We start from the raw sequence: 22,349 nt of genomic DNA on the forward strand, positions 1-22,349 counted from the left end.
CCCAATTCTATTATGTTTTTTGGTGAGGAACGAGCAACGCTGGGAACGAGGATTCAGTATTGCATATTTGCATCTGTAGTCCGTAGAACACTAGAAGCTAAGAAAAGAAATATGCCTTTTATAAAGTGCAACTAGCTTTTGTGAATGGGCTAAGGTTTCTGACTACATGCCTACACGAACACCATAAAAATTTGGTGTCAAATACACTTAATGGCAATATTATCTAATGTATACATATTGATTTTGGTCTTCCGGCCCTTTGGAATTTTTGCTGGCTCCGCCACCGCTAAAAGTGAGTATTATTCTAGGCTCAACTTCGACAAATAATTAAGAAGACTTCACTTTCAACGGTGCTCAATTGAATCTTTTCTTCACAATTAAGAAGACTTACAATTTTGTACGGCCATGGTGACTCGGAGCTTTTCATCTTAGGATCGAGGAAAGTTATTAGTTGGTCTAGCGATCTCTATTAGTACTAAAAAGAAGAAAATAGGACAAAACCTCGGTACTAACAAAAAGATGAGCAGTACCAAGTCTGTTAACGCCAGTCTTAGTGAGAGTGTCACTAATACAGTTACCTAGACTGGAATTTTAAAAACTGTGCCAGTAGAGTGTCATGGTAATAACACTACTCTTATATTTCATGACACTCCTCTCTTCTCTCTCCTCGTACTATTGGTACATATTAATAAATTTAATATCCATGACACTTTTATAACACTCCCACTGAAATTGACTTCACATTCGATTGACAGTCCTCCAAATAAGCTAAGGTACATCGTATCTGTGCACATTTAGTGCACCATGATACTAATATAGTTTCGATGTGTTTATAATGGCCTGAGCGTAATTGAGCCTAGGAAAGGTACTGGTACTACCTAAAGATGCACTATCTAAACTAGGTGGACCGAATGACTGGTTGCCTAGGAAAGGTAATTGACTGGTTACCTCAACTCTGGCACATACTCCCTCTGTCCCGGAAAAAGAACAAATCAGCAGCTACTGCCAAAATATATGGTTAATAAATAGAGGTAAATATTATCATTTTATCTTCTTATTAATTTTTTAAAATTTCTGAAAATGACTTGTATTTTAGGGCGAAGGTAGTAAATAATTACTAGCGATAATGTAAGCTCTGGCGATCATTGGTGAGATAGACCAAGAGCAGATTCTCTTTTTACAAAATAAAAGAAGAAAAGAAAGAGTAGATCCACGTTTTGATTTACTTCATGTCACATGAGTTGGAGAAAATTCTATGAGTTGAGTGCATAAATAAACCCTCCATTTCAAATAAAATAAACCTGGCAAAGATGTGATCACCTAAAGCACATTTTGATCAGATCAAACAATTGAGCAAACTTGTAAGTTGCAACTGTCAGTCAGACAATCCTGCAGTAACCCGTACAAGTCCCATATTTTAGACAGAGGGGCAACCATACTCTACTGGTTACTTAGATACTGGCAAACTTTGACATCCGGTTGATAATCCTCCCAATAACTAAGGTACATCATACCTATCCACATTACGTGCACCATGATACTAATACACCATTAAGTGCACCATGATCACATGAGAGTCCTTCCACTACGCACATCGTGTACAAATCCGCCTCAAGTTAACCATGATGCCAATATGCTTTAGGCACTGGCCACCTATCATCCAAAATATTTTTTTATCCAATGTAAGGTTAGGTTGTTGAATAAAATATATTTTAAGTCACAATCAAGTGGAAACGAGAAAATAGAACAAATATTACCTGTTTTCCTCCTCCCCTCTAATGAAATCAAGTCGCACAGGATTACGTGAGCTGTCATCCAACATATTTTTTAATCACAAGTTCATAGGACTTCGTGCCTCGGAAGGAAAGGACACTGCTAGAAAATCTAACATTTGTACTGGTCAACAACCCCCGTTTAGTACCGGGCGGCTGACCGGCCAAAACGCCCGGTACTAAACGGTTTTGCACGCAAAAAATTAAAGAAAAAAAGGGATGAGCAGCTAGGAGGCCCCGCACACGCGCATCGTCACAAGTCACAAGAATTTTTCACGCGTAAATGCGCGTGCGCGGTCGCGAGGATTCGAACACATGTCCTCTGGCCTCGCGCGTTGCTTCCTTACCATCTTACCTATGCATCACATGTGACTGGGTGAGAGATGCTTTCTTTTTGAACCAACCCGTGGAGGACCATTTAGTATCGGGCCAAGCCACCGGCCGGTACTAAATGATGCATTTTAGTACCGGTCGGTGTTACCAGCCAGTACTAAATGGACGCGCCATTTTAGTACCGACCGGTAACACCGACCGATACTAAAATGCGACATTTAGTACCGGCTGGTGGCTTGGCCCGGTACTAAATTGGCTCTGAGGGCTTTCAAATTTGGACTCAGTACTAAAATGGCATCGGAACAAGTTTAGTACCGGACCAAATTACGACCGGTACAAATAGCCAGGGACGAATAAGGCATTTTCTGGTAGTGGGAGTTACATCACTTCCATCATAGAAGTTCATGCCAACAAAAGCCCCATCAAAATCAATAATAGGGCCACCAATCCCAGCCTAGTACCAACAAAGGCAAATATTACTGGATAGTTTCTAATTCCTGATATATATAGTTCAGTGGATGAATTGTGTTTAAAGAGATAACTCAGATTCTAATGCAATTATTCAATACAGGTTACCATGTAAAAAAAACAGTAAGAGAAATTCAACACACTACCTTCTTAATTTTACAAGTGGAACAGCGAAGCTCTTTGCAATTGAGTACGCCCTTCCTACTACTTTCGACTTTGCCCTTGTTATTACTTTTGACTTCACCCATTATGGCCATCAATAGTCCATGTATAGTGTCACGCCCTATAGCTACTACCCGTTTAGCTGACACTTTCTTTCCATTAAAAATGTCTTCTGGTCTAATAGCATTGAAACCTTTCTTGACACTGACAATAGCAATATTGTAGTGTAAATTATACAATTCCAATGTCCCATCACAACGTTGATTCGGTGGGAGAAACATCTTGATCTGCAGTGATTAAGAGAGATCAGCTAACCACCATATCTCTATCTCTACTATTTTTAAAGCAAGCAATGATTCCACGGTCCGTCAATCGGGATCCTAATTGGAATCCAAACAAATCAATTAGAATATATTTTCTAATTGGAATCATAATCGGAATCCGAACAAATCAATCCAAATCCCAATTAAAAACTGGACAATTAATACCTCGTGCGGTCACGGCACGGGTTGTACATAAAGTTTCCAATTTTCATAAAAAAATTAGTGGTCCCATGAAGGTATGGGTAAAATTTATATTATCCGTAGCAAAGCACGGGCACTGTGCTATTATAACTTAAAAGATCGAGTGATAGGAGCACCAACCCTCAAGTTTCCATCGATTTCATCTTCATTACTACGACTTCTAACTAAATTGGCAGAAGTCAAGACAACAGTGCGTGTGGTTCTGCTTCCATGCCACTTTATAAGCAACCCTGTGCAAGCAAAGGACCTCGAATAATCACTGTTGAAGAAGCAAGTGAGACAACCCTACGGGATATATTTGCCACAACTTCCTTTTGAAGTTGATCCCAGACAGGCTTGAAATAATCATTGGGTGGAGCACCAAAAGGATACCCTTTCCAAGCACGTAATTCACCAAAACGGTCTTCGAATCGATTATGCAACTGACCATTGACTGGTTAAAAACCAAGATCAGAAGTTAATTATAAAGAAGAGAACAAGGGACATCAGAAATATAAAAACCAAAGAACTTACATTCAAGCACAAGTGGTGGTGGCATTGGATAGCCTAAGGATCTTATCCGGTAACTAGTTTTCATGAATCCTGATGCAACAAGAAGATTAGTGAGTACTCAGAATGACAACACATATATTCTGCAGACAATGGTCAATAGGTAACATTTACAGTGATGGCTTGCAAGATTATTCACACCTGAAGGGACCACACTTGATACACCTTCAGGCAACACAAAATCACAGAGGCGGGTTTCTTTAGGACTGCGATAGAAAATGTTAAGTGTCGTTCTCATAAATATAAGAGTGAAATTAATCAAACAACAAAAATGGAAGTATACCCACACATGAAACAACTCATACCAAAGGAATCAAGGTACGGGAAAAATATAGGCAATCAGACTCATACGTATTCAGCTAAAGACATGACAGGAGTATGCAGATTCATAAGCGAGAAATATAAGTATTGCCCATATCATCTGAATGAATTGTTTTTGCTCTTTCTAATTGAGACACACTAGCTTCAAATTAAGCACAGGTCAGCACCAGGTCGGTAAAAAGAAGCAATTTGTTTCCAGCCCACAAATTACAGAGTGAAAAGCCACAAGGCTCCGATGCAACACCAGAAAAAGGATAACAAATATAATTAAGTGGGGGAAGATATAGCTCCCAGATACTGGAACTGCCAAAGACATACTTGAGTATCTGAAACAACTCCAAGCGTTCATAAAGTGATTTCAGGGTTAGGAACTTGGCACGTTTCCTGTTCTCAAAACCATCATGACAAAGATCAACGATCATCCCATGAAACCTGTCGTCTTTTCCTACAAGTGGCCCTCCAAGTGCAGCCTAGAACAAAAGAAAAGCGGCATGGTTTATGAAGGGAAAATGTATTTTACTTGTGTATGAATGACACATTAGACCAAAGGTATAATTCATAAATCAAATATTAGTTTAAAGCTTTACATCATGGCAAAAAGTAAAAATAAATTAATAACAAACCTCTGTGAAATCTTCACTATCAGAAAGGAAGATGTTGGAAGATTCATTAGACAGAGATCCATGCATGGCCATAAAACTGCCTGAATTGAAGGCACGCCCAGCAGCTAGTACATGACCATGGGGGCAGTTAGGTGATGCCTGAAGATCGAGATGTACAGGACGGACATTTAGGTGGTTAATGGTGTTGGTGATATGCCCAAGAGCCCATCATCACAATACGGTTTAAAGGCCCAAGAGGATATTGATCCAAGAGGTATTAGGGTTACTAATGGGCATATGAGATAGAAGCCCATTAATACGCCCTATATATACGAGGGAGGGGTTAGGGGGCGACAGACCCTGTGAGCCGCGCCACCTCCCTAGCCGCCGCCCCGCTCTCGGCCGCCGCCCTTGCCGTGCGTGCGGTGCTAGTACACCGACGCCCGGCGTTTCATCCCCGTACGTGTGGACTCCGTGGAGACGCTGCTGCGACTGCTGCGCTGATCGGCTGCTGGGATCAAGTACGAGGAGCTCGGTTCGTGGGACGTGATCGACTACTTCCTCTACATCGACGCGCGACTTCTTCCGCTGTGCTGCGCATCTAGTGGTAACGATCTATGATCTTCTACTCGCAAGTATCTTGAGTATATGCGGTAGTGATGCTAGCGTAGCCTACCCGTTTCCGTACAAATGGATGTAACAATAGCAATATCTTTATCATATAGTCCCAGGAGCCCATCAATAGTTGTGTTATCAGGAAGCCGCACTTTAACCTAGTGATAAAAACAGTTGATCAGCACAGAATGGCCACGGTTAGCTTGATTAAACAAATCAAAATGGAAGACAATGATAAGCAGCACCAACCCTCAATTTATCATCTCTATTTCTTTTGTCATTGAATTCTTGAACCAAACATGCTGAAGTGACAAATCTTGTTAGGCGTAGTATAGCTTTCCCATGTAGTAGAGCTATGCCAGAGCATGCAAACAACTTGTTTTCTTCTGCACAAAATCATGATTTAAATCATTAACAAGTGGAATCAAAATACCAAAATACAAAGTAAGAAAAATCATAGCATACCAGCACAATCACCATCAAACAAAGCAAGTGAAACAACACTGGATCGGCAAAGTTCTTGGCCATGTGCAGCTTCATCACCAAATGGTTTCTCTTTAAAGGAAATTTTTGGAACTTCCCGATCGGGAAACCCACCGAATCGTTCCTCCTCAATAGCACGTCGTTTCTTATGAAAATCAGCTAATGCTGCCTGACTCGCTTGAACTAGTTAACAGATATGGTACACTAAAAGTGTTAGTGTTCTATTTGAGTAACATGTGCACAGAAAAAGATGCAGCAGCAAATTCAAAAGCAATTACTCACATTTCCACATTTCTCTTAAGCTTCGGCTCATGCCTTTTGGAAATAAGCGTTTTGGGCCATCACTCCCACTTGAAAGCTGGAGTTTGCTCCACTTGTAGTTCTCTGTTCCCTAGTTCTTAAGGTCCTTTGCGGTCCTGAAGCCCCCCTCTTGTTCTTAAGGTCCTTAGCAGTCCTGAAGCCGCGAGTATATGCAAATGTTTGGTAAATCTTAGGCATCGTTGTAACATTGACCACAAATAATGCCCCCAACATCAATTGGAAACATTTGCTAACTTTTATGTTCTTAGACTCACTGATATTAAACAGTGTAATTTGACAGGGAAAATATAGAGAATCTCATGGCACTAGACTGGAGACGATTTGCTCACACAAGATTATCATTTGCCCCATGCAAAAATATCACTGGACTGGAATCCATCCCACTCTCTCCCAACCTAGCACTCTGTCAAGCTGTTAGCACCTTCTTCCAACGGATAGATCAGAGATGATAACCACCAAGCTTCTTCCTTCTCTACGCCAGATGAAAATCACCACCACCGCTTCTGGTTTGAGGTTTCCCTAACTGTATTCCCTGCATGGAAACTGTCCCCTTCCCTTCCAGGTGGCACCACCTGTGGAGGAGTGGCAGCAACAGCGACTCGGTGTGGGCACCTTAGTGGAGTGAGAGAGCGTGAAAGGAGAAGCAATGCAGGATTGGGGATGAGGTCATGCTGGCGAAAGGATTTTAGGAGATGGGAGTTAACAGAGTTAATGGTGAAAAAGGATCCATGACTTACAATCTGGGTTATGACGAGATGAGTTAAAATAGTTAAGGCAAAATTGGATCCATACCATTAAAAGGACTCATCTTTGGATATATACCATCAAAAGATTCAAATATAGAGATATACCATTAAAAGATGACACTTCTTGGTAGCTTACCATTTCTGTAAACTCCATGTTAACTATGACTGTTGTACCCTTGCTGAGAAAAGAATTCTATGCCCACAACCCACCCCTCATTCCAGCTTCATCAACGTTTCAACAGGCTCCATCCTTAGGTGATGGTAACGGAGCCTGCCATGGCCGGCCTTTAAGCTTGTCCTCTACCAAGTGCAGATACAATTTTTACCGTCGTTGATTATTTGTTGTTCCTGAAGCCTCGACAGCTCTAGCCATGATATCTGACAATACTCTCCTTGCCTGAGCATAGTCGCCTGTGGAGTTCGTAGCGTCCACCTCCTCACCAGCGCTATGCGGCTGCAAGCTCGCTCTGGTCGTCGGCGCAAGCGTCAGCCGGCACCTGCGCAGCCTCGCTCTGGTCATTGGCGCAAGCATCAGCCGGCAGCCCGGCACCCGCGCAACGGCATGCGCTGCGTTCAGGCGCGGCGAACACAGTTGCTCAGCATTACGAGAGAGAGAGAGAGGAAAACTCAAGAGTTTAGAAACATAAAATTAAGGTAGGAACAAGAGGAAAATGGGGAGACACACAATGCGGAGGAGAGGGCGGAGGAGTCAACCGCGCCGCCGGGGAGACGCGCGGGCGCCGTGCTGTCGCCTGCTCTATCGAGTTTGGGCAGAGGCTGCTGCTTGTGTGCTGATGTGTTTTTGGTAGAAGGGCAAAATTGGAACTTCCTAAATACCGTAGTGGAAAAAGTAACGGTGATGCAAACGGATGCAAACAGAATGGTAAATCCCTATAACGTTCAACCTTTCGATGCTATATATCTATAATTGAATCTTTTGATGGTATATATCTAATAATGAGTTCTTTTAGTGGTATAGATCCAATTTTAGCAATAGTTAATGGTAGGACAGAATTCATGTCTAATCCGTTAGTGTACAAACTACATGAAGAAGATTTGAGTCAAATATGACGCTGTGAGTAATAAAAAAATGGTGCAAGCGCGGCTCTGATGGATACTGTTGTAAATGAACTTTGCAATGTAATGAACACAAGAGACACAAGTATGTAGAGTGAATTGGCAGCCATTCTCATTGATCATTGTGGGGTATTTATAGTGTACAAATGATGTTCAAACTCCATTCATCTCCCGCTCAATTCCACCACGACCCACGATCTCAAGAACGTGGCCTGCACCCCACGTTGCCATGACTATCATGGGTCTTTGCTTGTGTTCTTGGCGGGAACGGTTGTAGCCTTTGATGTTTGACCAATCGGGTGAGATCACCCTCTTTTCAAACTTAACACTCCTCCTTGATGGAATCCGATCTTGGAGATCAATAAAATGACTAATTCCTCCAAAAAAACCCTGTGGGAAAAAAATATGAGGAAATATATATGTGTATATGCCACTAAAACTCCTTCAAAACCCATTGGGAAAAATTAGGAGAAAATGATATGGCATATATGGTCATTGCTCGATCACAAACCCATAAGATTTAGAGAGCAAATATGTGTATCTTCCTTAAAAATCCCTGTGAGGAAAAATAGGAGATACGGCATATATATTCTTGTATTGATATTGCCTCATTAAAAACTTTGTATGAGAAACCCTGAGGGAAAAAACTCATAAAAAGAAAAGAGTGCAATATGGTACTTTATTAACAGGTTATAATCATGAGGAGACTCCCCCTGAATCTTGCAAATTACAAAGTCATCATATACCAATTCGATGAACACTTTGCAAGTGAAATGTGGTAGAGACTTTGTGAAGTAATCACATATTTAATTTGCAAGAGGTTTGTTCCTCCAATGTATCACAATACATGAGGATAAACCATTTTATGAGTAATAGTGTGATATTACTTTCATATAACCTGTTTGCATCCAAGCAATACAAGTAATCTTATCTTGATAGATAATGTTAGTGATGTGATGAAATCACAATTAACCACTCGACGAAATCTTACATGCACATGTTCGATTTCGGAATGGTATGTGGGAATATTCATTAGAGTCTATGACAACTCCTATGAGAATTCTACCACAAAAATATCAGTCTATGATATGCATTAATGGGGATTAGTTGAGCAGTATCTTCATATCCCTCTATGGTCATGTTTAACTCATCCAATGACAAGTTAAAAGCCTTTAGTATCATATAGATATCCATTGATATCCCTGACTCCCGTTGATAAGACGTTACTGGAGTAGTGCTGTTTGGGCTTGCAAGTATCTGCAAATGCAATATCAGGCCTGTTTGCAATTTGCATGATACATGAACGCTTTTATCGGTACTAGGGTTTAATCCCAGGGTCAGAAATACATGTTTTGGGAAGAAACAACCATAAGAGTTGATGGATATGATCATCCAATATCATTAGATATTGGTAGACTATATATTGTGAATGCTTAAGTTGTAGACTTAAGCGTGACTTGGTTTTGTCCAAATCTTCATCTCATAATACGTCATAAAATGATTGCATGATTAACAGTGTGATCGGAGATGACACAAAATCCATTTAGGATTTTCAATACGAACACACCTATGCAACCATCGTTGTTGGGAGTAAACTTTCTGAGGAAAGAACTCAACCAATCAGTGTACCACAAACACTGACTATATCGAGTCATGTATTGACTTGACTTGTACACAATGTATATTGCGATTTTGATTCCTAACACAAAGCTAATTGAATTGTGTATATGAATCCATCAAATTTTAAATATCTGCCAGTAATTGATTGTAGGAACATAATTTTCACACATACCGAGGGTATGTTAGCTAGGCTTCTATGTGAAATCATATGCTACAAACTCTTGCTATTTCACCACCATGCTTCTATAAAGAAAACATTATGCGAGTAAAACATTACTCAATCATTGTTTTAGTAAGAGCAATTCTCCTTAATTGCCACCTTTGATTTGTCCCGAAGTGAGCATTGAAACGCTCTTACCTAGGACTTTTGGTCTGGATCTAGTAGGTGTAAGGCAATTTAAGATGGAGAAATGTCGACATTGTAGACTTTATATGATTGGTTCGATACGACCAATATTGCTTGTGAAAATATTAACCCTTGAACTCCATGTCACTTCCCATAATGACAGAGTTAGGGCATCCCGATGGCTCAGCGTCTGAAATATATGTACACAGTGTTGATCTTTTGGATGGTAAACATCCATAGGCTTTGGATAGTGAATATCCATAAGGTGTCAATCCTCTATCTTTCTTGTGACCATACTTCCCCCCTCTTATTGGGAGTTGAGTGGTTTTGAAAATGGTACCTCCACTCTTTCTGGCACAATAAGATTGAGAAATATATAACACTGTTAGTAAATATGTTTGGCAGATTATTTGTAAAAGATTGCAAATGGTTCTGAACCAGTAGTCCAGATTTTTCTTGTACATGGAAATAATTGAGGGAGAATATCAAGATGTGACATTCACTCCTGATTCCTGGCATTCTTTGTGTGGTATAAATCTCCCCCGAATGCCTGGAATACTCCTCAAAAGAATCAGCATACGGGCTATAAAATCCCCTTTGGATAATCTGAGGTATGTAATGGATGACGGATCCTTATACCTCCAAGATTTCCTATGCCCATAAATGTATGCTGAGTTGGTGATATCGGTATGTGCAAGACATAACTGACATGTTGATGAGAAATATTTGATTATCAAATATCCATGTACTCACTGCAAACGGAGGGAGCCGTATGATTGCAGTTTAATAAATTTGAATATATGTGGTGTGTACATCCACATCCACCAACAGATGTTGGCAATTTTCAATTCTTCTTTGATCACATAAAATAGTTGTATTCTCTTAATCGAAGATTCAACTAGATCATCATGGATGTAAGGTACATAATATTATTCCCAAAGACCAAACATTTCCATGTACATGGATGTGATCCCGCGTCCAGGATCACGTGCTCAAAATGAATGATTTGAGCTATGAGTTTGGCTCAAATTGTATCACCCGAAGGGACACAAATGGGCTGCATTAACATGCTATTTAAGGTACCTAGTTGATTCTCATGATGATTGAATAGAGCCACACAAATATTCTTGAATGTGATCAAGAAATTATGATGCTCATATTTGAAATTTAAGGTAAGAGGTCCTTAAATTAGTTCCTTTGTCATGTGCATGATGCACATCAAATCTGATGATTTGAGGGATTGATGTTGTGACCAACAAAATTGATGATAATTCTTGTCATCCTTGATAGAATGGCCTGGCAGTCATGCCAAATCTTGATTTTATCAAGAGAGAATTATTTTATACGCATCAAATATTACGGGTTAAATGTAAGTTTAGTACAATCCAGATGGGAGAGAGGACACCTTTTCAAGTGTCTCTTTGCCTTGTCCAATATCCTTTGTAAAAGAAGACATTCTTCTTTATTTTCTTCATATGTTTCCATATGAATTCCATTTTCTCGGATATCGCTATAACTTAGTAGGGTACGTGTTGAATTGGGATACAATAATGCCTCCACGATATTTGTTTTTGTACCCATCGGAAGTGTGATAGTGGCCTTTTCAGGTCCTACTAACATAGCATCGCGTAAAGCGATGATTAGAACTATTCCTTTCCTCTTTGTAAGAGTTTGGAAAGATCTCACTTCCCTAAGTATAGTGTTAGTGGTACAGCTATCCACTAGGCACACCTCTTCCTCCATTAGATTGACTCCCGTAAAAGTCTATATAATTTAGAATTTTAATAACAACTCATGAAAAATATAGAACATATCGATGATATTAATCAAACGAGTACTTAAGTATAATCTAGCAAAGCAAATGGCAACATCATGTTCAAATTACAATACTGCATGCAAATTTAGTGAGAAATGACTATGTTGTGATGGAGTCTAAATGAGATCTCCAAACACATCCGTGGAGTTATCCACGATCATGTCATCGACATTCAGAGGTTCATCCTCAGCGGTTGGTGAAGTCGTGGCGTTGCTTGGTCCAGTTCTATGTGGAACTTGGTCCGAAGTGCCCGTCTCCATCTCGAGGGAGGTGAAGTGTGCTTCAAACTTCTGATCATCTTGTTCACGACTTATGGACTTCATGTAGAGATCCACCAGATGTTTCGGGGTCCGACACTTCTTTGCCACATGATTATAACAACCACACTTGTAACAAGCGGTTTTGTTGTTCTTCTCATATTTAGGCTCAGAAACATCTTTTTACTTCTGGAATTTGCCACATGATTTGCGGGTTCTCTTGCGCTTGCCTCTGCCAGTTGAACCTCCAGACTGGGTGTTCCCATTCTGATCAGATTTCTTAATGTTCGCATGTACCTCTGGCAGAGGTGCAGTTCCCATAGGGCGCTGCTGAGAATTCCAGATGGTTATCTCATGGTTCTTCTCTGCCTGATGCAATGTCTGAATCAATAAGGCATAATCTGTAAAGTTCTTCTCACGGTATGAGAGTGTAAGGATTCTTTCAGATGGAAGCATTGTCGACAATGTCTTCTCAATCTTTTCTGCCTCAGTAGGCTCCTTTCCACAAAACCGGAGTTTCTGGCTGACTCTATGAATAGCATGGTTGTATTCATCCACAGTCTTAAAGTCATGTAGGCACAGATAGTTCCACTCATGAGATGCCTCAGGTAGAACTATTGCTTTCTGTTGTTCATAGCACTGCTTGAGATTGTTCCACAATGCACATGGATTTTCCTCCATCCTGTATTCAGACTTTAAGTCTGGGTGGATATGATTCCTTATGATGTATAAGGCCTCATACTTGTTTTTCTCTGTCATGGATTTCGTACTCGTTTCCGAGTCCGATAAGCATGCATATAGTCCGCATCGTGACAGACTCACTTTGATGTCCATCGCCCATGTAGGGAAATTGTGTCCATCAAGAGCGAGAACCTCAAACTCTTTGTTGGCCATCTCACCTACATTCCAATTTGCCGATAATTTTGAGAAATTTGGCAAACTTGATGCAATAGTGTGAATTCAATAAAATTTAACTCCAACAATTAAATAATCTCAATATTTTGGTGTGGAACTGAGGCTATTTTGTATTTGAGTAAGCTCGATATCCATCTTTTTGTTCCAAAATTTGAGAATCATATGTTGGGATAGTCACTAATTATAGTGTAGATCCCTTAGTGATTTTGGAATATCACTTTGCATATGACCAATTTTGAAAATTTAGATAGAATAGAGCTATTTCAAATTAAATGTGAGCCATCAAGTTTATTCCGAGTTCGAGGAGATAGTCGCAATACTGTTGTATGCATAGATCTCGTATTGTCTCAAACTTCAAGGAAAAATTGATTCTGAGTTGAGGAGATAGTCACTATGTATGTGTAGATCTCATTTCCGCGTTTGCTTGAATTCTGAGCCAAATAAGCAGTTTAATCCCACCAAACTGTTTGCGTTTGACGCGCGTTGCTCAGCCGCCGGCAACCGGATAAGCGAGAGTTACAACGTGCAGCCTCAAAATCGCGGGAAGCGAGCTCCGCGTCGCTTAACGCTTATGCGCACCATGCTTTTTTGGCACGCGGTCCCAAACAGGGCCAATAGAGTTGAGGAGATAATCACTATATATTTTTGTGTAGATCTCGTGTTGTCTCATCTTCAAAGAATTTATCCCAAAATAGAGATTGAATTTTGTATGTAAATTGCATAAAGTAATGGCAACAATAGTAATTTGCAAGGGTAAATGTAAATAAACAAACATGGAAATGCAAAAAAGAGTGCTGAACAAACACATATATACATTAACTTGGAATGTAGAGGGTCTGCATGCCAGATTACAGACTCATATGCTTGCTGGAATGTAAATAGTAGAAAGTCTGAGGACTTATATGCAAATTGTTGAATTAAGATGCATAATATAAAAGGAAAATGATAATTTGGGGGCGGGCCGAAACAACTTGGGTTTCGGCCTGCCACCGATTTCGGCCCAGCTGGCCGAGTGGGGAGGGGCGCGGGCGCGCTGGAAGGCCGTTGGGCCGCCGCGTAGCCTGCCTCGGCCCGAGGCGAGAGAGGGGGGATCGGGCCGGAGCCTAGCCCAGCACTTAAGGGGGTGGCGGGTTAGGGTTCCCAACCCTAACTGTTCATTCCTCTGTCCCTCACCAGCTGCCGCTGCCGCCACCGTTCGGTCTGCCGCCGCTGCCGCCACCGTTCGGTCTGCCGCCGCTGCTTCAGCCCGCCGCCGCCGTCCGGAGTCTGGTCGCCGGTGATGATCCTCCACCTCCGCTCCGCCCAGATCCGGCCATGGCGTGGCCGGATCTCCCCCTTTCCGCCCCCTTCTTGCTCGGTTCCGGCCGGCCTAGGCCTCCCCCTCGCCGGAGCGGGAGGAGCGAGGCTCGTGGCCGCACATGGTCGTCCCGGTCAGGACGTGCCCGATGGGATGAGGAGACGGAGGCGGTGCGGTTAGGTCGGGGTAGGCGAAGTGGGCCGCGACGCCGGAGGTCGTCCTCCAGCCGGAGTTGGCGGGTGCGGTGGCGGCGCAAGATGCGGTCTTGCGTGGTGCATGCGTCCAGTGGCACTTGTGGTCCATGGCGAGATGCAAGGTCGTCGACAGCGGCGTCCTCATCGCAGCATCCTCCGAGCCTTCCTTCATGCGCATGGCCAGGGGAGGAGGGCGAGGACGGCGGCCGGCAGGAGAGGTGGTCCTGTATCAGCGAGGACAGCGATGCCGGAGCCCAGCGAGCTTTTTGGTGGCAGAGGATTGCGTGAAGACTGCGAGTCCGTTGCAGGCGTGGAAGATGCGGGATGGATCCGACGATCTCGAGGAACAACAGTGAGGTCGTCATCTTACCGAGCTCGTCGGCGTTCTTCCCGTCTACTTCTTCTTCTTCTTAGTAGCCTTTTTCTCAAGTAGGCTAGAGCTGCTGATAACGTGTTGTAAATGAACTTTGCAATGTAATGAACACAAGAGACACAAGTATGTAGAGTGAATTGGCAGCCATTCTCATTGATCATTGTGGGGTATTTATAGTGTACAAATGATGTTCAAACTCCATTCATCTCCCGCTCAATTCCACCACGACCCACGACCTCAAGAACGTGGCCTGCACCCCACGTTGCCATGACTATCATGGGTCCTTGCTTGTGTTCTTGGCGGGAACGGTTGTAGCCTTTGATGTTTGACCAATCGGGTGAGATCACCCTCTTTCCAAACTTAACAGATACAAACACAATTCAATGGACCGGTAGAGTATATAGAGTATAAAGAATAAACTCAATTCGAACTGCTCCGTGAGCAACTACCACTACGCAAAAGTAAACGGGTACTTACATCGCGCAACTGTCCTCGTCCCCGATGAAGCAGGGGAATCGGGTATGGATTAGATGTAGGGTTGAGGGGAATTGCTAGCCGTGAGACACGTCCCCGAACACCCCGTCTGCGAGATGCGTCGCCACCGCTCGGAGCCGCCGTCAACCGTGGCGCCCCCGCCCGCAAGACGCCGAGATGGTTTAGGGCTTGTGCTTGAGCAGCGGCGGCGGCGCGACCCGACAGTGCGGAGTTGTGCGATTGGTCTGTGCTTCTGGGGGAGAGGGGGAGGGTGGGGGGATATAGGGTGTGTTTGGTTATCGGACTGCGAATCAATCAGCCCTCAATCTAATACTACTACTACTGCGAATCGATGAAATCGAAGTCGGTAAACAAGAAACAGGAAAGAGATTCGCTTGCAGCTATACACACACCTCCAAAAGATGGAATACGCATACTAGACTACGAAGGCCACCCCCCGTGCACCTCGCCGGTGGCCGCGGTAAGCCCCAAGCGCCATCTATGACGAGCATAGCTAGCCCCGCTTGCCTTGCCAATGGCCGCGGCCAGCCCAATCGCCGGAGGCGACTCCGACGGCCACAGTTAGCCTCGCCGGTGGCCGCGGCCAGCCCCAGTCGCCGTGCTGCAAAGCTCCGCCAGCCATACGGGCGGGAGCCACAGCTCCGCCGCCACATGCGGGCGGGAGCCTTGCCGCCGAGCCGAGTGCCGAGCGCCGCCGTCGCGTGCAGCTTCGAGCCGGGCGGCTGAGCTCTGCTGGCCGTGGGGGAGGCCGGAACCGCCGAGCTCCGCCGCGGCGTCGGGTCGCACCCAGCGTGAGGAGATACTTTTCATTTGCGCTAGCGAGACTTGTGCAAGCTGTGGCTGGCTGGAAACGCTCGCTCTCCCCTCGTTTGCAGCAAGCCAGGCCGCGCCTCCCCGTTGCATTGGTGGAGCCTGCCTTGACATGTATCCTGCCTCATGGAAATTTGAGTTTCACCTATCCATTGTAGCGAATGATTTGCAACACTAGGAGTAGTTGCTTTGGGAAAATTTCCATATTTGACACTCAACTCGCACATCTCACACGATTTAACACTCAATTTGCAGACTTTTTGAAATATAACATTCCGCTCGCGAATTCTTTCAATTTGAGGGGTTTCATCATATTTTCTCAATTCCTTTGATTTTCCTTCTCATTTTCATTTTACAGCCTCCCCGAAAAGAATGGATTGTTCCTGGTCTTATCCCTTTTCACCATGAGGACCCCTTCTCACCGTGAGGATCCAACCTCGTGCCGAACGCTAATCCAATCTTTTTATGGAGGCTGTAAAATGAAAAGGAAAAGGAAAATTAAAAGAATTGAGAAAACAGGATGAAAAACCTTGAATAGAAAGAATTCACGTGCATGATGTTATATTTCAAAAGGCCTACGAATTGAGTATCAAATCATGTGAGGCGTGCGAATTGAGTGTCAAATATCAACATTTCTCCTTTGCTTTGACTGTATTTCACCGATAAACAACGTAACAGAAGAACCACCTTGAGAAGACAAGGAAATATTATAATAAGTAATTTCAGACTCAGTACAAACTCAGTTACCCAACCTTCCGCTGGTTGATTTCTTCACATATCCTCCTTTCCCTTTCACAATTTTGTCATTGAACTTTTGGACAGTATATTCACTTGCTTCCCCTTCGTATAGCAGGTGCCATGCATGATAAAATATAGGGTAAAATAATGTTCACCTTCATGTATATCAAATCATAATTGTCTTGTTTGGTTCCTTCAGTAGGTGATGCATTTTGCATAATGACCTCCTTCTTTACATGTGGTACTTCAGGATCAGCAGTCTGAAAACATTTATATATCTTGTTAATGAAAAAAGATAATTTCTATATAGAAGAGAATAACAATATACTCCTTCCTTCATACTCGAAAAGAAAGTCGTGTTGGCCAGCGACACGGTCTCCAAAACTTAACTCTGACTTCTTATTTTTATAAAAATATTTATCGTAAAATGATATATTTAAATTTTTATGAAAGTATTTTTAAGACAAATATATTCATATGGTTTTTGTATTTTGAAACTCAACAACTTAAAAGTTATTCATTATTTATATTCTCAATGTTTGACCCAAATCTTATTCAAAACGACTTTTTTTAGTATGAGAAAATACAAAAGATAATCATAGAAGTTCGGTAGGTTAACCTGGTTGGCAATACCGCAGTATAACCATCTTTGCAAGCCTTCGATCAGCAACAAGCAAGCAGCGCCAAGAACTGCTACCAAATGCACGATAGTGAATCAATCTACATGAGCAGGAAAACCTAGGCTAGTTCCAACCCATGATGTCCATAAGCAGTGTTTATAGTGCCATGTCATCAAGACATCACCTAAAGAAACTGTACCTCCAACCCTCAGTTTCTTCACGTGGACCCCAACTATTTTTTTACTCCTCTCTCCACTCACCCCTCCACCCCGTGAATCCCGACCTCTCTCTCTGGGAGGAGGTTCCTCTCACAGTGCTGACCGCCGGCCTGAAGGGCGCTCCGGCGTGTGGGTTCGCCGGCGCTTCGGAGTGCCTTGGGGCCGCCACGCGGCCGCGCAGTGGCGAGCTAGCTTCTACTAAGCAGGCGTGGAGGGGACCCGACTTTTCCCCCGCATCGTCCCCCGCGCGGACGACTCGGTGCGCAACCTTGCACCGCCGCAGCCCCTTCCCCCTCCCCCCACCTCACCGCCGCTGGAGACGGGCCGCGCGGAAGCTCGTGCGTGCCCCCAAGGAAGGCGGCGCGCGAGGCCTTTCGCCAGGAGGGTTGCGGGCTCCCGGTGCTCGCGCGGGGAGGGAGCTCGGCTGGCCATGGCGGGGTCGTCGCTGTGTGGCGTGGCGAGGCACAATGGGGCTGCGGACGAAGAGCCGGGGAGGTGGAGGGGGCAGGAGTTCGACGGCGGCCTTCCCCCAGCAGCGGCGACGACGGGATCTGATGCAAGGCGGCGCTGCCGGGTTTCGTCGGCGGGGGAGGTTCGGGGTGCTAGATCCGCCGCCCAGGTGTGCTAATCTGGTGCCCCGAGCCTCGATCTGCGTGTGCTGGCGGTGCGGTGGCCGCGGCGGTGGCTGGCGGCTCCCTGTGCTGTGGTGCGTGTTGTTCGTGCAGCAGCGGCAGCAGGTTGCTGGTAGCGCGCCGTGCTGCGGCCGCGTGCACGGCGGCGGTGCGACGGACAGCGGTGAAGGCAGAGGTGGTGGTGTGAAGCTTCCGTCTAAAGAGATGACTTAAATGTGATACAAATATCAGTCCCAGGAGGCTAATAACACATTTATTACATCAGATGGTACATCACCGTACAACTCTACGCGGTGGTGGGCAAAGGAGCGCCACTATCGCGAGAACAAGAACTACAAACCAAACACAGATGCTCACTATGTAGAGGTCGTCAGAGTCTTGCGCTATGCGAAACTTCTAGCGGGTGACCCTAATCCACAGGCAAGGTTGGGTGCAGAACGAAACCCCCCTACTCAACGTCCTCGGGAATGAACTCTGGATCCTCCTCTGAAGCAAAACCATAAATATATATCGGGTGAGTACAAAAGTACTCAACAAGTTCAACCACACCCATGGAGGGGGTATAAATAGAATATATGCATAGGATAAATCAAGGATAAGGCTAAGATTTAATTGGCGAAAAGCTAATTTTTATGCATGAGTTTATTTTGAAAGAAGGATTTTCAAAGCAATTATTTTGTACAGAGTAACTCGTATGGTTGATCCACGCGGGATCCAAGCTTATAGGTTGCTACCGGACTCCTCATCCGCCGTAGCACACGACACAGCTGCCGAACACTTTTCCAAAACAACTCACGCCAACCCATCCGTTCCCAGAAGAAATACTAGTTGTGTGACCAAACCGTAACTCGCTCAATACCGTGAGCACGGCTATTCGAATAGGTTTTACACTCTGCAGAGGTTGTACACTTTACCCACAAGTGGGGTACCGCAGCACAATTACCTTAGTGCCGGTGCAGATCCCAACAAAGCCATTACCCACCTTAGCTAAGTCTGACTATCCAACACGGACTCCACCAAGGGGTCATTGACCTATCACTGAGGTATAACCGGGGCATAAGTCACCACGATCTTATCCCGTCTCCTTGGCCACCCGTTGCTCTCAGCTCTCCTGATGACTAACAGACTAGCTAGTGGGATTCATGCTAAGCCATTGCCACATACAACGGTCGAGTGGTTGCACGATGGTTTGGGTTAGGCAAGACGTCACAACAACTCCATCCTTAAGTGTGACAAGATGGACATCTCCCAACCTTGCTCAACCACACCGGATCAAGCACACTTTTTGGCACAGAAATGCCATCCATCTCGTCAAAACACATCTTTCATTTATTTCTCAATAAATCCACCTTTTCCCTCCCCACACACTCACACATTTTCTCTTAAAAACAATCACACCATATTTGATGAGTATAAGGTCCTAAGCAATTCTAGCAGCGATTAATATCCAAATATATCGAATCATACTTAGACATTAATCTAGGTGATCAAATAATAGTTATGACAAATCAAGGGATGGCTATCCAACTAGGTTTCAGCAATAAAAGCATATCCAATTTTGTAAAACAGGCTAATATGTGGTGTTTATAAAACTGGGACAAAATATGCATCAAAAGATGAGATTGAACTTGTCGTTCACAAAGCCTTCCGGGGAAGTCCTGATCGAGGTATTGTCCATCGGGTTCGGGGTCGCGGTACTGGTCCTCGCACCCTTGCTCGCGGTACTGCTCGTCGACGGGTTCTTCCTCGGTCACTCCTTGATCTACGGCGCACACAAACAAACACACAATAAAAAAAGAAATAAAGATTTTATCGTTGAGCTCAAATCAGAGGAAATTAAGATACGGAGATGGGAATAATATTTTTGAGTGGTTTTCTAATGGCACGGCCAGAATTATATTGGGAATGGCGTGGTCGAGTTTCGGAATAATTGGAGGATTTTTGGTGCATGGAATGATAGGTTAAAGAGGGATTTATGGGCTAATTAAGGATTCGGGGCATATCCGTAAATACTTTTGAGATGACAGGAGCTTAATTAGAATTTTAGAAAGTATTTGGGCTACTCTGGAAAGGGACAGGGGCCTCTCAATAATTATTTTTGTGTAGTGGAGGGGTTAATTCCTAGGAAAGAATAAGGGAGGGGTTTCTTTAGAAAAAAGGCTAGAGAGAGTGGGAGGGCTCTTTAAAGAATAGAAAGAAAGGGAGGGGCCTAAGGGCAAATCTGCCCTCTTCTTCCTCCTCTCTCCCGTGTTCCTCCCGTGAAACAGAGGAGGGCAAGGAGGGGGGCGCCCCATGGGATCCGGTGCTCCGGGGCACTGCGGCGGCCGGAAAGAGGGGGAAAATGAAGAGGAGGCCGAGGGGGTTCGATTCCCTCACTTACTTCGGGAGGAGGCGGCTTGTGGAGGCACGCCCACGGCGGCCGGCGGGAGGCGGCGGTGGTGGTTGTGGCTGTTGGCGCCTACCAACGTCACCAGCGAAGATGCCAGCAAACGCTAATTTGGGGTGGCAGTATTTCATGAACCACGAATAAATCCGCAAGCACAGGCAATACCGCTGTAGCATTTTACCCGGGAGTATACCGGGGTGTCATTAATAATTCCGCAGGGAAGGCGGTGAGTGAGAAGATATATAGATTAGTTGGTGAACTCTATCTAGATTGGATATTCTCATGCATAAATAGGGGTAAGATAATAACATGGTAGGAGGTAGTGTGACACACACACAAACTACCCTCTTGGATAAATAAAAGATAAAAGATGCTTTAGGCCGGGAGCAAGGTAAAATTCAGAGCTTGAGTCAGCCGTGCTAGGCTAGCTATATCTACACTTTCTCATTGGTTAGCTCGTTAGAGATTTAACTACACAACAGGGAGATCGCTATCGAAGTAACGGGAGGAGCCCGTATAGCCCGGCGACTTTATGTACCTCCTACCCCCCATACCGAACGTGGAGGATTACTCGGGCTCGGACAGGTCTGTCACCACCTGCCGGCTACCTCTACAAACCGTGGGTATAGTTGACATCCAGCAATACTTAGCTAATCTAGACACCATGTCTACACTAGTAAGGGATACTCTAGTGTCCCGCGCGGAGCCCCCACCCTCCGGATGGACAGACATCACACTAGAGCAATCATACGAATACTGGAGCAGTTGATAGAGTTCTAAGAACAAAAAACTAACCATCTCCAGCACAGGGCGATCATACAATGCAAGCATGGAATGATAATGCAACCATATCAAGAAGCATATATCCGATAACTCAGAACATACTTCAAGCAGATATCGGTAACAATAGTCTAATTCTATTACAAACGGCCGAATATTACAAGAAAGAGCTGGAGATGAACCCATACCAGAACTCTCGAGCAACTCCGGCGACTCGATGACTCCTAGACTTCTCCTAAACTCCACTAAGCCTAAAGACTATGCAAGGAATGCAAGAGAGGAGAGATGTGAGGTGTGTGGTGTGGTGTGTGTGTGTGTTCTAATCTCTACCCCCCCTTGTATTTATAGCAGGGAGCCACGGGGTGAAGCCATCACAACCGACGTAGGGGACCAATGGGGAGACGCCATGTGCCCTGATTGAGGCTCCCAGGATAACTCTCTCAAGGCACTCATCTTGTATTTTCTTACCAGGGCAGTGTCTGCCTTTGATCCTTCCTACTACTACAAGCCTTTGTGGAGCTCAAGGTAGGATAAGACAGGGCACACTTGTATTATATATATTGTAAAGCCAAAGAGAGGATCCATGGAGAAACAAGTCATGCAATCTCGATCAAAAGGTCCAAGTGTATGAGTGAATGGATGGATGGATGGATGGATGGATATGGCTTACTCCTTGAGATAATGGCTTTTCTCTCTTGAATCATCCATGTCTCTCCTTTTTTTTGAGACATGGTTACCCCCTTTTCTCTCTCCTTTTTTTTGGGCCATGCTTCTTTGGCATGACATCTTTTATCTTTTTGAGGCAACCATAATCTGACTTTGTTTTATTTCAGGGATGTTCTACGAGAGAGATTACCAAGACATGGAGCATTTATTAAT

At 44.2% G+C, this 22,349-nt stretch overlaps 1 pseudogene; it reads right to left on the bottom strand.

The window, feature by feature from the left end:
• Positions 1 to 1,839: 1,839 nt before the first annotated feature.
• On the bottom strand, positions 1,840 to 4,818 carry LOC120695432 (annotated as a pseudogene).
• Between the last annotated feature and the right edge of the window lie 17,531 nt (positions 4,819 to 22,349).

Source organism: Panicum virgatum, chromosome 2K, assembly GCF_016808335.1.
Source record: "Panicum virgatum strain AP13 chromosome 2K, P.virgatum_v5, whole genome shotgun sequence".
Classification (NCBI taxonomy): domain Eukaryota; kingdom Viridiplantae; phylum Streptophyta; class Magnoliopsida; order Poales; family Poaceae; genus Panicum; species Panicum virgatum.